This window comes from Sus scrofa, chromosome X, assembly GCF_000003025.6.
Source record: "Sus scrofa isolate TJ Tabasco breed Duroc chromosome X, Sscrofa11.1, whole genome shotgun sequence".
Taxonomy (NCBI): Eukaryota; Metazoa; Chordata; class Mammalia; order Artiodactyla; family Suidae; genus Sus; species Sus scrofa.
The window spans coordinates 33,109,201-33,133,790 of record NC_010461.5 but is presented as its reverse complement, the minus strand read 5'-3'; the positions used below and the strand labels follow the sequence as shown (position 1 = coordinate 33,133,790).

The following is a 24,590-nucleotide window of genomic DNA, read 5'->3' as shown; positions in this document are numbered from 1 at the left end:
ACCATTCACTTTGCTAGGCCCATTAACCTCAAGGTACAAATATAATAACTGACATAGAGGCTTGAAAAATATATTTTGTAATATATAAACATTAAGTATGAATACAGTAATTATAAAATCAATAAACTATAAAACCATAATATGACACTACTGAATAATTTTAAAATTAATATATATAACATGTGTTTATAAATGCTCTTCCTCCAAGTGATATACACGAGGCAGCAGCATCCAAAGTGCTGTCAGATATTGTTCCATTCCATGGATTCTTACATGTTGAATCAGGAGAGCAAAGGGAGACAAGTTATGCAAACGATGAAAGGACACTTTGTTCTCTAGTTATCCTCAGATTTGGGTACAGTAACAGGTAGTCCATTCAGTATGGTCATCTTTTCAATTCAACAAATATATACTGTGTGACTACGCAAACACATAGTGTGTTTCTACTGCATGCCTAGGTGCTGGAGATATAGCAGTAAATTAAAAAGACAAAAATCCCTGCCCTCAGGAAAGTTACAACCTGGCTGGGAACCTATGCTTCTTTATTTAACCAAGCAAAGCATGTAGCATGTTAAATTGGGATAAATCGTAGTACTTCAAAGGATTAAAAAAAAAAAAGTGAGGCAGAAAAGGAAGCTAGAGGTTATTTAAATGACTACCTATGTAAACACACACTTTTTTGATATGTCTTTTAGTAGTTTATCAATGATACAGGTGTTGGTGTAGACCAGGAGTCAGCAAACTTTTTCTGTAAAGGGCCACAGAGTAAATATTTTAAGCTTTGCAGGCCAATATGGTCTCTGCCGCAACTAATTGACTTTGCTGTTGTAGCAGAAAAGCAGCCAGAGAAATGAATTTTTGTGTGACTGTGTTTAACAAAACTTTATGGATAATGAAATTGTAATTTTATATACTTTTCATGTGTCATGAAATATCCTTTTAAAAATTTTCGACCATTTAAAAATGTAAAAACGATTCTCAGTTCACGGGCCATACAACAACAGGCAGCAAGCCATTATTTGCCAACCCCTGGAGTATACATCAAAGGGCTTACTGAATTTCCATAAGTCAACAAGTCAAAAGAAATACCAGTAAGCCCAGGATAAATATTATTGAAACAAAGGTCTAGCACTATCAATAACAACAGTTAGAAAATTCTCTAATAACCTTTAAGTTAGAGATATTAATTTTATGTGACAGCGGGACTTATATTTCAAGTACACAATAAAATATTAAAGATAAGGGTGTAAGTAAATAAATCAGGCTAAAGCTATAGAAGTACCTCAGTGAGTAAAAAGAAGTCATCACAAACTACATCAAATAATCCAGATGCCCTATAAATCACTTGACGTCAACAGTGTTTCCTAGGAGAAGCCGTTTATTTCATCTACAATAATGTTTCAATGATCACGTCTATCGCAATAAAATACAAAGCTATAGATCCAGGCTTGACGTTTCCTCTAACTTGCATACTTTCAAAGGCGTCAGAGAAACCTACACCTGGATATCCCGCTACCACCTGAAACATCATGAATCTAAAACCAAGGATTTTTTCCATCACATATATAAAGTAGCTTTACCTCTAAATTCCGTAACTATAATATTAATATCTTTGTCATCTCGTTCAACCCAAGTACTGTGGGATGACATCTGAAGCTATTTAAAAGTTTATGTCTCCCAAGAGTTCATTTTTTCCCTTCTTTGCTACTCCTTACCTATTACCTCCTCCACAAGTAATGAAGTTATTCTGTGCTCATTGCTTCAAATAAAGAGAAGCCTGGGTCAGAAAAAGAGGAAAAAATGTCCTAACTTTGTCTTCTCAGGTACAGTGGAGACAATATGAATGAAGAATGTAATGAGGGTATGGGCTCTCCCTGCAATCCATTCCACTCATTCCCTGACGCAGGCCAGAGAGGCTCCCCTCAGTTAAGGGAGGAGAGAAGTTAGAGGGGCCTGGGACAGAAGGGCCACATCCACAGGGACCAAAGAGATGAGTAACAATGGCCCATTTCGGCGAGGGGCATTGCATGAGTGCCCAGGAGTCTCCTGGGAGTGGTTTTACATTCAACAGACCACCAGCGCAAGCGTATGGACAGAACTTTTCCTGGTGGGGCACGGCGAGGGCTTCTCTGGGATAGACAGGCGTTATCCCCTTGCCGATGACCTCCCTGCTAGGAGGAAGCCTATCTTGGTGGGAGGCTTTTTTATTCAGTCCCCACTGAGTCAGCCATGTAGACTGCTCTCTTTGCAACTTCCCGGGACCGGAAACCCTGAAAAACAGATCCCTGGTCATTCCTCGCAGGCGATGGTACAGTGGTGGTGAAGGTGATTAGGGCAAGCCTTGTACTTGGAATCAGCAAGGTGAGGAAAGCCGGTGGGGTGGGGCGGGGCGGGGGCGGCGGGTAAGCACTACTAGTAACCACTAACCAGATTTCTTATACCATAGATGTGTTTTGCAAGGTTTTTTTTTTTTTTTTTTGGACCTTCACATAAATATAATCACAGTGTATTCTTTGAGAAATAGCTTCTTCCACTCAACATCATGTTTGCAATCATCTATACTGTTGCATGTGGTTGTAATGTATTCATTCTCACTACTGACTCCATGTTAGATATATACATCACTATTTATTTACTAATTCAACCACTGTTGGACATTTGGGTTGTTTCTAGTTTAGGGGAAGTAGTAAAACACACTCCCACTGCACGGCTTAACAACAGTGGCAGTATCCTTAGCTCAGTGTAACATAACCAATCAGTAAGACCTACTCGTTCCTCCTTTTTGGTATCTCTAATACCTGATCCCAGTCTTTCCATAGGCACTACTTCAAAATCTAATTATATTTTTTCATGTTGACAGTAAGCTTCTCAAGGACAAATAACATCTTTATTTGTTGAATCTTTCATAGGATATGTATTAGGATATATCCAAGGAATAGCTATTGTACATGTACAAGCACTACTGTCACAGTGATCACTAACAACTTTTCATGTAGAAACAAATGCAAGGGTATTCTGACATCCTGACTCATAAGGTCTTGGGATTTTTAAACTATCCTATTTTGGGTACCTCTTAGCACACGAAATGTCCCTCTAAGACATTATACCAAAAAAAGCCTGGTTTCAAATGCATACCTCACCTCGCCTTCAGCAAGGAGCTCAGAGGGAGATGATACCGAAGGAGATGTGAACGCAAGAGAGAGGTAGGTGCCGGTAGGATATTTGAAGGTAGGGCCCTCTCAACGCACAGCTTTATTATCGTCAGGAAAAACTGAGAACTGAGGATTTTAGCAAAGCAACCTAAGGGAACAACAACACCAGGACAGTAACATATTGCTTTTTAATTATGTATATTAATTTCTTTAATCTCTGTAATCTTATGAGTTGGGTATAGTACTAGCATTAGCACTAGAGGTACAGATAAGGAAACTGATGCAGAGTAGTTAAGTAACTTGTCCAATGTCATATAGTCTGCAAAGTGGCAGAGCTAAAATTCTAACCCAGGCAATCTGGCTTATATGTTCTTGACTGAGAGAGGGATTTCTTCCTCCCAACAGGGTGAGAGGTCTACAATTTAAACAAAAAATTAGATTGAGCTATCTCTGAGCATACCTCAGTGTGGATTTTAAAGATACTTTATATATGTAAATAAAACTTTTCAGCCATCAAAAAGAAATGAGAGGAGAGACTACAAGAAAGAAGAGGAATTTCTGAGGTGACAAGTTACTCATTATCTTGATTGTGTTGACAATTTCCTGGGGGTATACATACACAAAAAACGATCCGGTTTTACACTTTAAATACGTACATGTATGTCAATTATATCTCAATAAAATTCAAAAATTTGTTATGTAGCAGTAATATAGTACTTATTACTTTTATATAAATTATTCAAATAAAGCATAAATACAGAAAAGCGTACAAAACATAAGTATATATACCTGTTGAATTTTCATAGTGGGAGCACACCGTGTAACCCGTTCCAAGATCAGGAGACTAAACAGATCATTACTGGCACCCCAGGAGCCCGCCTCTTGTGCCCCCATCTAGTCACTATCTCCTAAAAAGGGCAGCCACCAGCCTGATTTTATCATATCACAGATGAGGTTTGAGTGTTTCTGAACTTCATATAAATGGAATCACAGGGTATATACTCTTTTGGATCTAGCTTCTGCTCAACATCTTGTTTCTAAGATTGATCCACATTGTTACAGGCAGTTATAGTTCATCTGTTCTCACTACTAATTCCATGTTAGATACCTATCCCCATTAATGTACTTATTTTACTGGTGACGGACATTTGGGTTTATTATTACACATAGTGCTCTGTACATGCTTAAACATGTTTTTTTAGGAACCTATGTAACTATTTCTCTGTCTCTGCCTAAGAGTGGAATTGCTGGGCTCACAGGCATGCCTATATTCAGCTCTATCCGTTACCATGACTTGATAAACATGTTTCCACTGTGCTTGTACCAGCTGAAACTCTCAGCAGCACTAGAGTAGAGTTCCAGTTGCTCCAACTCCTTGCAGACCCTTAATACTGTCTTTTTCATCTTTGCTATTCTGGGGGGTGGTAGTGGTATGCCAACAGGCATTTTCCTGATGACTGACAAAGCTGAACACCTTTTTGTATATGAACTAACTGGCAATTTGCATATCTTATGTGAAGTGCCTGTTCCAAACTTGTGCCCGTTTTAAGCAAATATTACTTTTAAGATCAGCAGAATGCCCTAACTTTCTAAACAGGTTCTCCGTGCTATTGTGAAAACAAGTCCCTCTGGGCAGCAGAACAGAGCCACTGAAAATAAAAAGAAAGATCAAACTAGTAACAGGAATACGGTTAGGTGCCTCTTCTAAATCTAGGAATGTTTCAAAAAGAGAAACAAGAAAAACACTAAGGCAGAAAGCGCCTTCAATGGGGGAATGAGATAAAAAGGGAGAGGCTATTAGGAAGATGAAGCATGTGGGGAGAACTTGCTTCTTGGTGGATGGGAAGTGCAGCCCACACTGGACCTAATTCAAGAACCATGTTAGCCACAGTCACCGTCCAGAAAAGCTTTTCTGAGGAAAACAAGTGGCACAGACGGACTTAAACCCTACTGCACTGTGCCATACAATAAGAGCGGTTCAGTGCTAGTAGGGAAAGTGGTAGATATTTTGTAAACGGAAAAGTATTTTGTAAATGGAAAAGTGTAGTCTCCTTGCATCGCACGTCTCAAGAAAGGAAAATGGTAATTACATATACCCTTGAATAGCCAATAAATGTAATAAGTGTATTCACTTTCCTTTAACCTCATAAGCCTACATTAGGCCTTACTTTCTTTTTCTCTTTTATGAGTTACCAGAACGCACTATGGCATTAGCTGCTTATTTTTAGTTTACTGATTAAATTTTAATAAGATTCTTCAGATAGCAGAACAATCAGTTAAAGGCAGTTAATACTGCTGGACAAGATCAATGCATAATGGACACCACGTGTGAGTGAAAAAGTAGACGAAAAAACAATGTGGCTTTGGTTGTATTACCTTAGGCATACTACAGCATAAAATCTTAGCCTTAGACGCAACAAATTGGTGCTTTACATGTCATCCTATAAGAACTTCGGCTATTCTAATATTTCTAAATAAATGAGGTCAGATATACTAAATAATTTCAAGAGCTCAACATTTATAATTCGACCAGGAAAGAAAAATTCGGTCTCATGTTTTTAATATTCCCACTGTCCTATTGTGCACGCACATTACAAAAAATGGCATTGAGAAATCATAACCAATAGTATATGGACGAAATCTGATACACCCTTGAGGCTTTAGGAGTTCTTTCTATGACATGTAATAAGTTGCATCACTACCTAACAAAGCCTATCATTGTAGTGAATATGTTCAAGGATATTACACTAAAGCTACTGAGAGAACCAAAATTTAATGGTCTGACACGGATCATTAAACATTAAATTAAAACATTAACCTTAGTTCTAAAGAAGGTGTACTTTACAGGATAATTTTCTTAAAGAAACAAGAGTCATAGCTTCTTCAGTAAAAACTATTTTTGACTAAAGGTCTATTTCCTATCACTTAAAAGTTTTTAAAGAAAATCTGTTTCAGGAGTTCCTGTCGTGGTTCAGTGGTTAACGAATCCGACTAGGAACCATAAGGTTGTGGGTTCGATCCCTGGCCTTGCTCAGTGGGTTAAGGATCTGGTGTTGCTGTGAGCTGTGGTGTAGGTCGGCAGTTACAGCTCTGATTCGACCCCTAGCCTGGGAACCTCCATATACCGAGGGATAGGCCCTAAAAAAGGCAAAAAGACAAAAAAAAAAAAAAAAAAAGAAAGAAAGAAAGAAAATCTGTTTCAAGAACAAAAGTTCATGCTATGCAACAAGAATCACATTCTATAAAAGCACATGTAAGGTAAAAAAAAAAAAAAAAAAAAAAAAAAACCCAGGCAGAAATGGTTTTTATCCTTCATCAACTAGTATCTTCTCCTGGAGAAGGACAGATTCCTAAGAGAAGCTATTACACTGATGTCATTGGTTAAAAACAAACAAACAAACAAACAAAAAAAAACACTGACTACACTGACTACGTAGGTTAAAAAAAAAAAATCTAAAGATGACTGGGAATGTCAGGCTTGAACTGTCTGTTGCTATTGTTTTTAAATTCTACCACTCAATCTAATTGAACTGGAGAGCTATTACTTTCCAGACAAACAGAAGAGAAATGAAATCAAGCTCCTACAGAATCCACAAACTAGAAAATGAGCTTAATCACGTTTGACTAGAAATCACTAATCTCCAAAGGGAGACTGAATTTCATAATCATGTCCCACTGTGTTTAATACTGGTAGGGATCACATCCATCTGTTTGATGCTATATCCTCATACCCATCACTCTCCTTGACACAGACTAGACATGCAAAATTTATTGAAAAAATAAAATACTGTATTTTAACAAGTTGAGCTCATATGATACTCCATTTTGTGTCCAAAATTTTTTTTCCTTTTTTTAAAAAATTTCCCCAATACATTATTTTTTTTCTACTGTATAGCATGGTGACCCAGTTACACATACATGTATACATTCTTTTTTCTCACATTATCATGCTCCATTATAGGTGACTAGACATACTTCCCAGTGCTACACAGCGGGATCTCATTGCTCATCCATTCCAAAGGCAACAGTCTGCATCTATTAACCCCGAGTTCCCAATCCATCCCACTCCTTCATTCATACATCATCATCATAATTTTCCTATGAAATTAAATACTTCATAAACACGATTCTTTATGGCTACATTATACTCATGTACCATAATTTAGCCACTCCTTAAATGACAGAGCATTCAGAAATAAACTTTGTTACATCCACACAATAAAAATTTATGCAGCCATTAAGAACTGATTCTATTTTTGGCTGGCATAAATAATGGAGCAGTGTATATTTAAAAATATAAACTGTTATTCTCATTTCTTATGATTTCCTTGGGACCAATAAATGGGAGAACCTGGATTTAAATATCTAGAGGTAGAGCTATCTTACCCCTTAGGGCAAATAAGCACATATTAAAAGGAAAATCAGAGGGATTTATCAGCTCTTCACATAGGTGTAAATTACTTTATACCTAGCTGACATGGACTACAAAAATTGGACTTTTCTCATGATAAAATAAAGATGACCAGTATGGCAATAAAAGACTTGGATCATACAGGGTGGGTGTGGGAGAACTGATCCTGATGAAGGAACATGCATGGCGCTGGTCTTTTGTTCTGTTTACTTCGTGAGTTTTGAAAAATATCTGGGACTCTGTCCCCTCTCCTGTAAAAGGCTTCCTGGTGAAATGAACTGAGACTTGAGAAGCCTGACCAGGAAAGGGCCAAGATACAACTCGTGCACACCTTGAGGTATTCACTGCGGAGGTTACTGTAGGCATATGATCACCTGATGCTTTACCTTGCATGCTATCTTATCAAAAAGTTCAGTTGTTAGATACTTCAAGATATCACCTAGTTTGGCACCTAGATTACCAACAAGCCATAATAACCAACAAAAGCAAAACAGACACCATTTCAACACAATAAACTTAATATTTCAGTATCCAATTAGTTTCATTTCCTCATACCTTAGCTACTTCTGGAAAGAAAGATGTTCTATGTAAAATCGGATTATAAAAGAAGACAAAATAAAATTTAAAATAAAAAGCATTTGAGGAAAATGTGACGAGAAAAATCAAGAACAGAATTTCAGGATAACATAGTCCGAAAAGAGAAGACTGAGGTTTGTATACAAAAAACTTGTCGAAAGGTTCTGTATCTTAGTAGTCAATGTCAAGAGAAAACACTGTTCGTTACACGAGCCATGGTATCTCTAAGATAAAAAAAAAAAACAATTGCCTGGAAGCCTCCTTATGATTTTGAGATTAGAGAGAAAAATTATCCCTAGTGTCCTAAAAAGAAGAAATGTAATGAACAGTAGCTTCACCATCCATACAGTAAATACCATAAGGCATTCTACAGCACAACTTCTGTAATTTTCTTTGTTATAAGCAGGCCAATGGACGAGAGCACAGAAGCAGTGTGTACTACCTTTGTAGAATACATTTAGAAGCTGACCCACTCAAATGGCTTCATAAAACTGCCCAGATACAATCAAAAACACACCAGGCCCAGTGGAATACCCATCCCAAAGGAAACTCACTGTACCTGGCTGATTCAGACAAATATCCTAACGGCCCATCTATAAACAAATCCTAAATGATCTGACTCACTTTGCTGGCCCTTCTCCAAAAAAGAGTTGCAGCCCTGAAAAAAATGTCGGTAAGCAATCGCATGGGCCAAGAGAATTCAGACTATCATTCCATTTTAAAGAATTAAGGATGAGGTACTACAGTTCATCTGGGGGTAGCCTTCGGTCCCTAAGAATCACCGCAACTTGGAAGCACACTGTGGAACTCCTGTCAAGTTAGTTTACCAAATCAGTACAACCCTGGGGTCAATCAGCCAAAACAAAAGAGGCTGTTTGTTCCAATATAATAATGGCTAAAAAGCAACCCCCAAACCTAAACTGCAGTTCAACTGTCTGGGGTCAACACATGAAAGACTTTGGTACTGGGTGGGGGAACATTTTCCTGAATGATTGCCACATTGGTACTCAATGTTCACTTGGGTTCAAATTTCTCTGTAAATCCTTTATTTCCCTTAGTTGCACAGCTTTGCATCAGAGTTGAGCTTGAGGGAGCACATGGGACAGACAGAGGGGGTTCCGTCTGAAGATAGTTTTTCGCTCCCTCAACACTGCAACGAGAAGAATCAGCAGATCATTTTACTTGATCTGCACATTAGGAACCCTGTGAGCTCAGCAAGGGGAATAATATCACACTTATTTTACAGATGAGGAAACTAAGGCTTGGTTTGATTACAGGGTTGCTACTTGGTACAGCCTGTAGCACATCCAAGGTCAGATTCTCACTCTAATGCTGTCCTCACTATAGTACCGATCAAAGAACAGAAAATGTTCAGCTCTCAGTTTAAATTCATATGTCCTAGAGTCAATTTTTCTAATAGTAAAATGGACATTTTTGTGAGTTGCAACTAAAAGCAACCAACACAACTGCATGCAAACCTGCATCAGTGGTCCTAAGACAAGAGAAACATGCTAGGCTGAGCTCTGGCCTCATTACTTGCTTTTCTACTCCAAGAATCCTACAAATCAAGTCAAACTAGCTCTCTACAAAGGCTATATACTTTTCCATTCCCAAGCCTTTGTTCATCCCATTCCCCTTAACTTAAATGTGACGTCCCTTCCTTTCAGCTTATTTGAATCCTAAAGCTATTATTAATGACAGTATAATTCCCCCACCCCCGTTAGAAATGCATCTCTATCAGTCCAACAGGACATAATCTCTCCTCTGCTTTTTTTTTTTTTTTTTTTTGGTCTTTTTGCCATTTCTTGGGCCGCTCTCACGGCATATGGAGGTTCCCAGGCTAGGTCTGACCAGAGCTGTAGCCGCCGGCCTACACCACAGCCACAGCAACGCGGGATCCGAGCCGCATCCGCGACCTACACCACAGCTCATGGCAATGCAGGATCCTTAACCCACTGAGCGAGGCCAGGGATCAAACCTTCAACCATGGTTCCTGTCGGATTCGTTAACCACTGAGCCACGATGGGAACTCCTCTCCTCTGAATTTCTATAGTATTCAATTTTGTAGTACTCATTCATCAAATATTACTCTCTTGTTAGTTCACCAGTTATCTGTGTATTCTCTCTGCCAGATCTCAGAGCTGCCTGAGGAATGAGGCCATTACCTTGCCTTTCTGCACTTCAGCACCCAGCAACCAGGTGACACAGGAAAAAAATACTCAGTTAGCTAAGACACCAAGTCCGCTGAACAGCCTAAACAAACCAGCCACCTGCTTCACTGTCTTTCTTTCATCATAAGCTCAACCAATCTTGTAATTTTCCATTTTGCCCTTACCTTTCTTTTTCTACTGTTCACAACACAAAACCAAAGTATATGTTTTAACACTGGACTGACTACCGATTTTTGTATGACATGTATGGGAAATATTTTATATTCACTGACATATACTTAGGGCAGACAACTTGGAACATGCATGAATTTTCATTGCTGCTTCATAATCCATTACATGAATATTTATCGTTTATTTAACCAGTCCTTTATTGGTGTTCCTTTAGGATGGTTCTATTTCTTTAATGTTGGTAAATGGACCCATCTATATTTTTATCCACATCTCATCATTTTTGGAGATTAAATTCCTAGGGCGATTGATAAATACTGCTGACTTGCCCTCCAGAAAGTTTGAAGCAATTTCATTTTTACCACCGTGTACAAGAGTGCCTGTTTACATAGACTGGTTGCCTCAGGTTGGCTTTAGGGAGGCTGACAATGAAGGAAGGCGGGAGGAAGAAAGGGAACCAGATTAGGGAGGGTTAGGCCTTTTAAAAAAGATCTGAAATAAATAAAATGATGAACGTTGAAAGTTTCATCATGTTGGCCTCTTTACTTTTTGGTATGCTTCACTTTCTACAATGAAAACAAATCTTTTAAAGTCTATTCCCCACACTTGTCAGCAATGAGTCTGAGCTTTTTGGTTTTCAAGTTTGTGAATTCAATAAATGGAAAATGGTATCCTGTTGCTTTAACTTATGCTTCCCTGATCACAATTAGGTTGAATATATAATACATAACGTATGAATGAGGTAGCTGTATTTCTTCTTTTAAAAACCTATAGCTTTTGGTCAAAATTTCATGCTCTATGCTCTTTGGGGGCATACACGCTGTTTTTAAAGCACGCTTGAAGAACATTTTCTCTCAAAAAACAAAACATCTGGAGTGCCTGTCATGGCACTGCAGAAACCAATCCGACTAGGAACCATGAGGTTGCAGGTTCAATCCCTGGCTTCGCTCAGTGGGTTAAGGATCTGGTGTTGCTGTGAGCTGTGGTGTAGGTCGCAGATGAGGCTCGGATCCTGAGTTGCTGTGGCTCTGGTGTAGGACCACAGCTGTAGCTCCAATTTGAACCCTTGCCTGGGAACCTGCATATGCCATGGGTGCGGCCCTCAAAGGCAAAAAAATGAAAAAAATAAAACATCTACCCAAAAGAACTACCCTTTAAGTAGGGTCTTTACCTGGGTGACCCTTTTTTGATCTCTTCCTCCTTATACATGTGGCCTTAAAGAGGAAAAAAAATTCTCACTAAACCAAATTGTACATAAATTTCCGAGAAGCAGTTCAAAAATACAAAAGACCTTAACTGGGTCACTTCACTGTACAGCAGAAATTTACAGATCATTGTAAAAAAAAAATATTTAAAAAAATATATAAAGACCTTCAGAAAAGCCCCTGCTTCTCCTAGAACAACTAAAAGGAAGTCCTGTGGAAGAAAGCTTGGTCTAATAGATATTTAACCAGAACTCTTGGGTTTTCCTGTTGCTGTAAGGGAATTTACCACTGAAAACAAACATTCTGTATTTGGATAAAGAAAAAGACATTAAAATTCCCAACTACCTAGAGAACACAGTAAGGAATGCATCACAGGAAGGAGTACCCTAAGACGGCAACAGAGAGTCAGAGTGCGAGGCAGCAGCAAAGATTAGAGGGGCCTAAGGGTTCCCAGATGCCCCCAGCTTCATTCCAACCCGTTTAAAAAAGACGACATCCAGAAATTGTTGATGTGGAAATTAACCATACTTGCACCACAAATAAGGGGACCCATCAAGTGCAGCAGCCCCTCCCTCTATCAAACACAATTCATAAAAGGAGGAAGGAATTGAAAGCTAAAGGGCATCTAGTAATCACAGAACGCTAGGAAGGAGACAGCTTATTTATGGAGCCCATCACTTACAGAGTTAAAGGGTTTGCATAGTGCTGAGGCCAAGTTCCTGGAACCGCATTCTCTAGACTACTGCTTATTTTTCCATCTTTGACCATATCCTTCATCTTGAAAATGGTCAAAGTAAGTTGAATTTGAAAACAAGAGCCAGACCACACTTTCGAAACAGATACAAAGAATCTGAAGAAATAGCAAAAACCCAAATTCTGTCCTTGAGATGTAAGATGGTAAGCCTGCTACTAAAATAGGTTCAATATGTGACATAATTGATTGGACACGTGCCAGGACAATTTTGAGGGAGACCCCCAGTCATCAGCAGGACATTGCAGACTACCTACACAAATGCCATCACTTGCCATGCCTTTGCCTCCAGCCTTTCTCTAGTAGAAGGTCTGGAAAAGTTCTCAGACTCCCTTGTAACGAAGGGTGTACATGTGACCCAGTTCTAGCCAATGCAGCGTAAGGGGAAAGTCTTTTTCTCAAGAGGACATACTCCAGGCAAACCCACTGCCATCTGCCCTCTTTCCTCCTACCTGGAATACAGATGTGAGGTGTGGAGTACAGCCACTGTACAATCATGAGAATGAGAACCCACATGCTGCACTTAGTGGGTTGGAAAAACAAAGATGTCTCCTTAAAGACATCGGCCCTGAACTGCCTACCTCCAAACTTATTTTGTCAGGTAACTACACCCTTCCTAAGCCTCTATGAATTGCATTGCCTGAGAAATGCAGCCAAACTCATTCCTACTCATATACCAAGGGTAAACAAACCAACCATAAGTTGAGCTCTCCCCTGGGGTTTAAAGAGCTAGATACACATCAAAAATTAAATAAAAAATGGCACAGATGCTCTAAGAGAAGCAAAGGATACATGATGGTAAGAAATGGCCAAGTCAGTGGTTACCAGAAAAAAATATGAAGGCTTCACAGACCAGGTGACACTTGAGAGACTTGAAAAGAGACTTGTTTGCCAGGGGCAGAAGGGAAATCCTGCCCTGCCTTCTGTCCAACATCACCGCCTCTATTCCCAGGCTAAAACAAGTAAAGAAACCTAGGACACTGAAATACGACAGACTTCCCATTCTTCCAACAAAAATGTACAAGGATCTACCACAGCCAAGCATCGTGCCAGGAGGCAATGATGACCGAAATGACATAAAAGCTGCCTGCATGCGGATTACAGTCTAATCGACTTTTTCAAAGCTATCTCAATAAAACAACAGCCACAACTCTGCAGCTGCACAACTGAAGCTGAGATATACTGCGATTTGGCCTATGAAGAGGTCTGACCTTCCAAGTCTTCCAAACTAAAATCAAGCTTGTTTCTTAGCATCTGGGAAGCACCTCTCTCCTAGAATAAAGGAAAGGACGTCATGTTGTCATTTGTGAACACGAACAATCTCAGGGCAATTACAAACCTGGCCAAGGTCCCAGGAGATCAAATCAGTCTATTTCGTAACCACGGCTTCAAAGCCTCTGGAGACGATCAGGATCCAAGCACTTAAGAAAATTACCTCACCCTCAATTCACCTCCTTGGAAACTGCTTCTGAAATGTCTGCAACGTCCTGCTTTGGCTACCAAGGAAAGTCAGTCTTGGGAAGGTTCCTCCCACATAGCAATTTAGTTACTAATTTGAGGAGAAAATTCTCTAGGGAAAAGCATTTCACCAAACTTCATTATAAGCGTTAGAGGATTCTAACACGTCATGCAGTTTATTCTAAAACAGACTTTCTTCCTCCTCCTTGTCACACAAGCCACCGTGAAATACAAGGAAAGTCCCTTGAAAATACAGCTCCTGGAGTTCCTGTGGTGGCTCAGCAGAAACGAATCTGACTAGCATCCTTGAGGATGCAGGTTCGATCCCTGGCCTTGCTCAGTGGGTTAAGGATCCGGCGTTGCCGTGAGCTGTGGTATAGGTCACAGACGCAGCTCGGATCCTGTGTTGCTGTGGCTATGGTGTAGGCCAGCAGCTACAGCTCTGCTTCGACCCTTAGCCTAGGAACCTCCATATGCCACAGGTGTGGCCCAAAAAAACCAAAAAAAAAAGGAAAGAAAATACAGCTCCTCACTGCCTGCAGAACTAAACCATTCATCTCAATGGGAGAGAAAGACACAGGGCCATAACTGATGTGGTCTGATTCAGAAACAATAGGAATGCAACTGGGTGCTAAGAAGCCTCAAACACAAATTTGTTAAATTATTCATGACTCTTTCAGAATCACGTAGGGGGGAGAAAACTGAATCCTGCTGGCAACATGCATGAATATCCATAAAAACCTTCTTTGGCCTCACCTTGTTCGTCTGCTCTACAATTGTTTTCACATTTTTAGTGCTCAGTCATGCAATTAAGGCCTCAAAGTGCCTTTGGCGCACTGGATTTCAACCCCAGAAAAAAAGGTGCATACAGGGGGATCCATAGCTACAGGTTAAGAGCCAACAGCGAGAAAGCTGGCGCAATCTCTTCAAAGTCCTAAGCCTTCTCAGGGTTCACCAATACGCCTACAGCACTGAGCAAATGGAGACCTGGGGCAGAGAACTGTGAACTGAACCAGTTTCTGAGTTGGGATGCTACATACTTGGATTAACCTCAGCAAAGAGCCCCACGCTGCGCTTCTTTTACAATAACCGCACTGTCAAGTCAATGCCAAGTCTCTGATTTTAGTGACAGGCCAACATGGCTGCTTTGATCTCATCCCCATTCAGGAGTGAGGAGCACCTCGAGCACCGCCTGTGATCTACCCAAATGCTATCAAGACCCAACACGATCTCCTACATGGGAATTAACAGGAGGGTAGGTAGTGAACCAAAAGTACTGTGAGTTGTGATTTGGTAAATTTTATACTTTGTATGTGTGCAGACATACTCCCCAGAACACGTTAACCCCATTATTCGAAGAACTGTAATTCTCTGCTATTCTATCTGTGCAAATTCCTTGATGATTTCTATAAGCCTCCTAATTACTACATACATTCTTAAGGTGTTCAAGTTAATCATCTCATTTACTGTGGCTGTAATATAATGTGGAAACTACAAAATGAACTTTAATTACCTAGCTCACTATTCCCTGCAGTCCTTCGACAAGTGAGTTAGATGGAAGAAATAACCATCAGCGGGACTTCCTCCCAAACACTGCATTTATATAGCATTACACAACAAAGTCTATCACCGACAAAATAATCTCACTTAAAATGGCTTGAAGTATATATCAGCTGCGTATCTTCAAGAGTACAAGAAGAAAAATACACAAATACATTCCTTTAATCATCTGATTTCTGAGATAATCAAAATGCTCAGTCTTAGCTAATTCATTAGTGCTAATTTACTCCAGTGAAATAATGTTTACTGAATATCTATTACACTGTACTAAGCAGAGTAACATCTAACATATTCGAAACAGCTGTAAATAGTTTAAAAAAAAAAAAACTCTCCAAGCTTGGTGAAAAGTTATTTCATTTTCAATACAACTCAGTGAGGTGGTATCATATCAGTTGCTCACAGCCCCCAAAGGATTCAGCTCATCTCTAAAATGTCTCCCTCCCCTACTCCCTTTTGTCTATAAAACAAGAAGCTAGGACATCACAAGGTTCTATCTTACCAGCATTCACTAAAGGAACACATGGTCTTGGTTTCTAAGAGGTTATTCAATAAAGTAAATTGGGTTTCTTGCCCTCATGGAAATATTCTTCAAAACTTTCCATTTCTGGGTATGATAAACTCAGAACATACAGGACTCTCTCCCTCCCCTGCACTCGAGCACATGCACGTGCGCGCGCACACACACACAACAGAATACAATCACGAAGCCTGGCTATCATAGAAAGAGAAACGAACGTAAAGTACTGGGTAGTGCACAAAAGCATATAGATGCTCAGAGGGAACTCACAACTGCTGGGAGGGACAGAGACAGGGAACCATACAATTAAGTTTCAGTCACTGTGGCTTTTAGCCTGAGGCTACAGGCAGCATTTGTAGTGTACAGCAGCTAGTGGAGGAGGGAGCAAAGATGTGAAAAAAAGACATCATCCTGGCCTAGGGAACCAGAGAAGCTGAACTGGAAAAATGCTGAAGGAGAGAACCCCAGAAGGAAGAGAGCGAGAGAGAGAACCCCCAAACTCTGTCTGCCCACATCTCTAATTGAATCCTCAACTATGCTGGTATGGAATAAATGCAAAGCAAAGGAACAAATTCTGAACTGAGACTGTAACGGCCACCCAGAAGGGGTAAGAAGTGGGATGTATGGGGAGTTTGGGGTTGGTAGATGCAAACTGTTGCATTTAGAATGGATAAGCAATGAGGTTCTACCACATAGCACAGGGAACTATATCCAGTCTCTTGGGACAGACCATGATGGAAGAAAAGAAAAGGGGATGTATATATACGTATATAGCAGAAATTCGCACAACAATTTAAAAAATTAACATAGTCCAGAATCTCAGCTTAAAATTCATTAATATCGAAGATATAATCCCAAAAGTACCCAGCATACCAAAAAGTCAATAAAATATAACACACACACAATGTAACACATTATCATAAGAAAATAAAGTCATTCTAGTCCAATTTCAAGATGAATCAAGATGCTGGAACAAAACAAAGATGTTGAAATGGCTATCCTCAATGAAATACAAGAAGGCATGTTTTCAATTCATAAAAACCTGACTTCCGACCTTGGCATATAAGGACCTTGGAAGTTATCACTTACATTCTCACAATAAGAAAAATCAACAACTCTTTCTGGATCCATCAGAGGACTGAGATCCCAAGGCAAACCACTGCTCCCAAAATTGTAGACAGACAGGTGGATACAGAAAATACAACTTACCAAAGCAGAAGCCCAGGAACAGGAAATTCCAGAACCAGCACCAGAGTAGAAAACCTAAACTACAGGTGATTGCTGAAGGCTCTGTGTGGACAAATTTGAGAGTTAAAAACTTCCGGGGGGACCTGATCTGCGGAGGCCCCCTCATACTTTTTTTTGAGTTTTACCTCCAAGAGGACTTCTAAGTTTTTACAGCAAAGATCAGAGAAAAATTCCCTCAGGCTTCCAGCAGGGGGAGGGAAAAAGTAGCCATTTTATAATATGCTCAGAACATTCTCTTCCTTTTAACAAGACCTGCCCTCAGGGGAAACTATTTAACAGAGCCTAATCAACCTTCAGGAAGTGAAATACCCAAACTGGCTCAAAATACTCAAACAGCCAGTTTGTTCTAACCTCCTTTGGCATTCCACATGGGGGAAGGAAATTACCCAATTCCAGCCCCCATTTCACCTTCCTATCTCTTCTAAGGGAGAAAAACAAAAACTGAGAAGCAGATGTGAAGGTCACAGCCCAGGGGTAGAGGGTCACTAAAAGACTAAAACCCAAGCTTAGAATTATAAAACACTTCCTCTCTCCCCACACTTTCCCACCATATCAAGAGGACTCTTGTATAGTGACAGGGGGATAAAACTGAAAGAACAGCACATCCCAGACCTTATTTAAGAACAAGTTCCAAGGAGAACCCAAAGATAACAGGGGAGTAAAAGATAAAGACAGCTGAGGAAATTTTGTCCTCTGATACCTAGAGCTATGGTAAATACTATACACACCCTAACTTCTAGCCAGAACATCGAAACTCACAGTAAAGGCCTATTTACCTTAGTTCCTTTTACCCAGTACATGATGTCTAGTTTTCAAAATAAAAATCAAACCATAATAAAAAACAAAAGCCCAGTTAGATGAGACAAAGAGAACATGAGAACCAGACTCAATTATGGCAGAGATGGTGGAATAATAAATTGATGAAAACTTCAGCAGAAAAACCAGAAGCCTCAGAAGAGAAACAGAAATAATATAAAAGAAATTTTAGGATAAAAATATGTATAATTTCTGAAAAAAAAAAAAAGATTACCAGATTGACTTAATGTCAAAATGAACATGACAGAGGAGTGAGTAAGCGAACTTAAAGACAAACCAAGAGAAATGACCAAAGGTGATGGATAGAAAAAAAAAAACACAACAGAAGCTAAGAGATCTGTTATATTATACAGTTATAAATAAATGTAACTAGAAGACCACATGAAGAAGAAAAAAAAATATTTGAAGAAATAATGGATGAAAATGTCCCAAAACAGATGAAATTCAGAAACAACATGAATCAAAGGAGGATAAACACAGAGAAGCCCAGCCAATATACATAACAAATGATTGTAAGCCAAAAATAAAAAGCAAACCTTGAAAGCAGCCAGAGAAAAATGATATATCACCATCGAGAGAATAATGTGCTGATTAATGCTTGACTTCTCATCAGAAACCATGGAAGAAGACAAAGACTGGAACATCATCTTTAAAGCCTTGGGGGGAGGGGAATGTTAACCCAGAATTTTATATCCAAGGAAAAGATCAATGAAGGGTGAAAACAAAATAAAGATACTTTCAGATAAAAGAAAACTCAAAGTATATGTCACTGGCAGACCACTATAAGAAGTGCACTTGTTAGCAGCAGACTTCACTGTAGGAAATGTTAGAAGTTATTTAGATGGAAGGCAAATGATGCCAGATGGAACTGGGACACTCACAAATGAATAAAGAACATCAGAAATGAAAAACAGCTGAATAAATACAGGACTATATTTTGTTTTCCTTTAAGTTTCTTTATAAACCAAATAACTATTTTAAACTAAAATAACAGGATCTGGTGGGGGATATGGGTGTGTAGGTGTGTATGTATATTTAACAACTACAACAAAAAGGACAGAGCTATGAACCTGTAAGTTTTTAAGATTTCCGTGTTTTACCTCAAGTAGTACATTATTAACCAATGTACTAAGTAGTACATTATTAACTAATTAAGTGGACTGTGGAAAGTTATGTTTGTACATTGTAATCCCTAAGGCAGCCACTATAAAAATAGTACAAAAAGGAACAGCTAAAATATCAATAAACAAAAAATAAAATAGAATTCTGAAAACATCCAAATACTCTAAGAACAAGGCAGGAAAGAGGAAGAGAGGAAGGAAAAACAGATGAGATGTGTAGAAAATTAAAAAATATTAGGCCTAAGCCCAATCATGTCAGTAATTACATTAAAGATCATTGAACTAAACACTCCAAGTAAGCAGCAGACATTGTCAGAAGACAAAGATAAAAAAATAAAAATAAACAAAGCACACAAGTCAATGCTGTTTACAAGACACTCATTTTATTTTATTGAGGTCTGAAAGCTACCATTTTAATGAGAACTTCTTCACCTATGTTAGACCCTCCCCGCCCCCGCCCCCCGCCCCAGGAGACTGTCTTCCGGTTGAAAGTCAGTATTTTGTATACCCAAACCAACTCCCAAACTCCAGATCTAGCTGTCTCCTACCTTTTCCAACGGGAGGTGAGAGAGCATTGTGTGGAGGGAGGGTAAAGACGTGATTGGAAAAATGTGACAACGACATGACTGATGGTTCCTTTCTGGGTTTCTTCCAAGCCAATTCGAAACTGCTAAAATAAGGTCACGTAACCCTAGAGGCTTTCACTTCCATCTCAAACTGTTCAGAAAGAGTGGCCAGATCTCCAACTCAGACCAGGTGTCCACTGGCCACTGACACACCAGCCTTTTCCAATAGCAATACATAACTCCGTGGTGTGAGCAGCACTGGAGGCTGGCCAGGAACCACCCACTGCCACCCCTGGGAAGCCAGGCCTGTCTCATAGCCCTCCGTCTTCATGCCGTTGAGCCCTAGCTGCTCGTTTGGGTCAAATGTGCACTTATAATGCTCTACCTTCATCTCAGGATAATCTTCAGGTGTATGTATATTCTGCAAGTAGCTGTTTCCAGCTGGATCATCCATAACAAAGTGGGCCTTCATGTTACCCTCAGGGATCTGGTCCAACCTCTGGCTAAACTCCTGCAGTTTCTCCACCTGGCCAGGAATGGAACTGTCACCCAGCGTGAAAAGTTTCCTGGTCACCAGTTCCCAGACAAGCTTCAGCATCCGCTCCAGTGTGATGAACCTGCCCCTGAGGACAGCCATTCCCAGTTCAAATTCCTGCTCTAAGATTTCCATGCTACATGTCTTGAACCGGAGCAGGTCTCTGCTCATATCTCAGGATCTGGGATGTGGAGGGTGATCCTGGTGCCCAAGGGCTCTATGGCTCCTCCAGATTTCACCTCATTGGTCCAATGGCTACAATTCTTGCAGTTGGTAGCCATGATGATAACCTCCTTAAACGGGGGATTCCAACTAGCTTCAGGTCGGTCTGGGCCAGAACAGGGTACTCCAGGCAGTTTGTGCTGAACTGGAGCACTTCGTTTCTGAGATTTTCCTCTTGTGGCGCCTCTGCCCAGAGCCACAGATCTCTTCCTGCTGTAGTGCGATTACAGTGTGTGATCACCAGGGTATCATCTTTCCAGGGAGCATGTGGGTTTTCCACAAGGCTCTTCCCTGAGGGATCATCAACGGCCAGGGTGAAAGGGAAGGCCACTTGCTTTAGCTCTTTCAGTTTGACAATGAACTCATCGATTCTTTCAGCTATGGCTTCTTCATTTGCGCTTCAGGTGGGCTGATCCTGCTCCAGGCCAGAGAGAACATGGCTGATCAATCTGTCCATAGTTGTCAGAGCGCCTTTCTGGCTGAAGGTAGGAATTTCAAACTCCAGCTCTGGGATCCGTATGGTGGCAGAATCAGTCTTCTCTGTTCACATCCTCCTGGGTTCTGAGGGTCAAACTGTAGTGCACTCCCTGGTCCTGGATCCTGTCTGCTGACTGGATCTCTGTGTGGTTTCAGCCACAGTGCTCGTGGGAAAAGGAGCTCAGGATTATTTCTCTGAAGAAGGGGATCTTGTTGAGCAGGAGGTGAGGCGTTGGCATGCCACTGCGGTAGCAGTTCATGCACAGTAACTCCATCTCAGTGGGCTTCTCCTCCTCGTCCTCCATGCTGATAAGCCAGAACAAGTGCCCCAGCCTAGGAGCCCAGAGGGGTAAGGGGATGGCGGCAGGCCCCAGGGGCCTGGGCTCCATAGCCATGAGGCACTCTTTTTTTTTTTTTTTCTTTTTAGGGCCACACCTACAGCATGTGTATGTTCCCAGGCTAGGAGTTGATCTGGAGCTCCAGCTACCAACATATGCCACAACCATGGCAATGCCAGATCTGAAACACATCTGTGGGCTTCGCCACAGCTTGTAGCAATGCTGGATCCTTAACCCACTGCTCAAGGCCAGGGATCGAACCCACATCCTCATGGATGCTAGTTGGGTTCTTAACCCACTGAGTCAGAGCGGGAACTCCAAGAGACCCATTTTAAATATAAATACACAGACAGGTTAAAAATGAACAGATGAAAAAAAGATATATATGTATCTTGCAAAGAGTAATAAACAAAAGATTGTAATGGCTATTATCATCACAAGACAAATTTTAAAACCAAATGTATTACCAGAGGTAAAGGAGGACTCTTCTTAATGATAAAAGGGTCAATTTAAGAGAAGGCATCAACTCAAATGTGTATGCATCTCATAGCAGAGTTTCAAAATACATTAAACAAGAATTGACAAACCTAAGGGAGAAATAAACAATTCTCCAGTCCTAGTTAGGGACTTTAACACTCCTGTCTCAGCAATGGATTAAACAAGAAAAAAGAAAAAAAATCAGGAAAGCCACAGAAGACCTAAACAAAATTATCAGCCACTTTAACCAAATTAATATTTATAGAACATTATACCCAATAATGGCAGAATACACATTCTTTTCAGACTTACATGGTATACTTACTAGGAAAGACCATATTCTAGGTTATAAAACAAACCTCAGTAATTTTTTCTTAAAAAAAACCCTGAAATCATATGGAGTTTGTTCTCTGACCACAATAGAATCAAAATAGAATATGGTTTTAGGGCACACAGGACCACTTCAGGTTTGTGATTCACCAAGAAGAGACTCTACAGTAGGTTCCACTCATGGCCATTTATCAGAGTCAAGGGTAAAGATAAGCCAGACACGGACTTGTTATATATAATTTCTCTCCAGAAGCAAAATACAGGGACAAATACAAAATACCTCTGCCCAGGGAAGAGAGAAAGAGCATGTGAATCTCAGAATTCATGATTTGTGTACGAAGGGCTAGTCATACAGGCATATCTTGCCATGCAACCAGCCCTGGTAACTGAAACTCAAGACCCCAGCAATCAAACTAGGTACACTTCATCAATCCGGATGTTTGTACAAAGCAGTTCGAACAAACGGGTACAGCATGGTCTATTGCTCCTGGTGTACAAAACAAAACCAACCATTAAACACAAAAACATGCAGAGGGCTGACCAAGAGTCAATCATGGTTCCAGGTTCCCTCAGAAACATGAAAGAGTTAGCAACCAGAACTACTGTGTTAACGTTTTCCTCCCAAATATCAATATGTAAGCCAGTAAAACCCTACATATTTGGGAAGTAAACAATAAAACTCTATAAATAATCACTGGGTCGAAAAATAAACTACACACTAACTTTTCTGATGAAAGAGATCTGAAAAACTGAAGGAATATTACTGTATTAGAATAAACATTATAGGGGTATAGAATGAAATGAGTATGACTGCATTTGGATAAAAAGCTTTCAACACGGGGGAACACAAAAAATTTAAAAATGAATTACAAGAGAAATTAGACAATATTTTAAACTAAATGGTAATGAAAATACAAAACACAATCTGTGGAATGCAGTTCAAGTTGTGTTTAGAGGGGAATTTATAGTCTTAAAAGTCTGTATTAAAAAAAGGAGCATAATATAAAAAACAAGTATTGTAAAAAATTTTTTCAAAAATATTTGAGTAGAAATTACTCTCCATGCTGTCTTCTATTTTTCCCAGATCTAATGCCAGAATAGAAATGTTTTTGTAGATTACTGTATGGTGAAAATTTGGTTTCTTTGTAAACCAAAATACCACAAAATCCATGAGCAAGAGGGAACCACCTCCTAAGGAGGAATGTACCATTTAAAATACATCATTTTGGAGTTTCAGTCGTGGCGCAGTGGAAACAAATCCGACTACGAACCATGAGGTGGTGGGTTCGGTCCCCAGCCTTGCTCAGTGGGTTAAGGATCTGGTGCTGCTGTGAGCTGTGGTGTAGGTCACAGACGCGGCTCAGATCCCACATTGCTCTGTCTGTGGCATAGGCCGGCAGCTGCAGCTCCGATTTGACCCCTAGCCTGGGAACCTCCATGTGCCACGGGTGCGGCCCTCAAAAGACAAAAGACAAAAAAAAAAAAAAAAAAAAGAAAATACATCATTTTGAGTAGGCCCAAACACTGTGATTGGTCTTTGTTTCCTACCACACTTAGGGAGATGTGGAGGCTGGGGGCAGCTTCAGAATTTGAGAGGTCCTTGCAGTTGCATAAATAAGACTTTCTACTGAGCAGATTTGGTATTTTCTTTGGCCTGCCTAGGGGAGAAAAGGGTAATTCCAATAGAAAGCCTTGGTTTCTGCCCACCTACAAACCACAGGCCTCTCTCTGCCCAGAGACAAGTACAAGGCTCAAAGAATACCCCATGGTACGTACAGCAGCTGAGTGTTTGGTCAGTGCGAGCCCCACTGTGTCACAGTCAAACATTCCCAAAGCAACACATCAGTGGCTCATGGGGCCACAAGTATTGCTAGTGCAGCTGTTAGGCTGGCTGCTGCACTTTCCTAGATTAGGCTGGTAAGGAGACAATGAGCTCAAATGGATTCAGACAATTTATTACTTACACACACAGCAAAATCAAAATCAGCATGGTGTCAGCACACTGAGTCCTTAATCCCACATGCTGACATCAAACAGGAGGGGCAGATGATAGAAGTCCCCGCGATGTGTCATGGTGCTGTAGAGGAGCCACCTCTATAAACTAAACCAAGCAGTTTTACAGACTGACACAGATACCGCAAGTTGTACTCCACAGGGTACAAGGTGGAAACACCTGCGCTTAGCTGCACTAAGAGATGGATGAGAAATGGACGTATGACAGGTTCCCACAGATATGTTAGGGGAAACTGCCTAGTGGCGACTCCTCACCAGGCTGCTTATCTCCTCTGGCTCCAGGAAGAACTACAGGGCATTTCGCCAAGTCAGACGATGGTCAAGCATGACCCCGTGTCATGAATGAAGACACGCAAGGTGGCCAAGGTGCTGCACAGAGAAGCGCTTCTACATACAATATGCTCAACTTACCTGCTTCTCTGTGAGCCAGGAACACTAGACGGATGTTCCATGCCAAGACTTCCAAAGCATTTACTAA

General features: G+C 40.3%; 1 protein-coding gene and 1 pseudogene across 3 annotated transcripts in view; both read right to left on the bottom strand.

Annotated features, from left to right (window-relative positions):
• Positions 1-24,590, bottom strand: part of PRRG1 (proline rich and Gla domain 1) — a 168,058-nt gene that overhangs the window by 98,766 nt on the left and 44,702 nt on the right. The window lies entirely within an intron of this gene.
• On the bottom strand, positions 14,390-21,552 carry LOC110257646 (annotated as a pseudogene).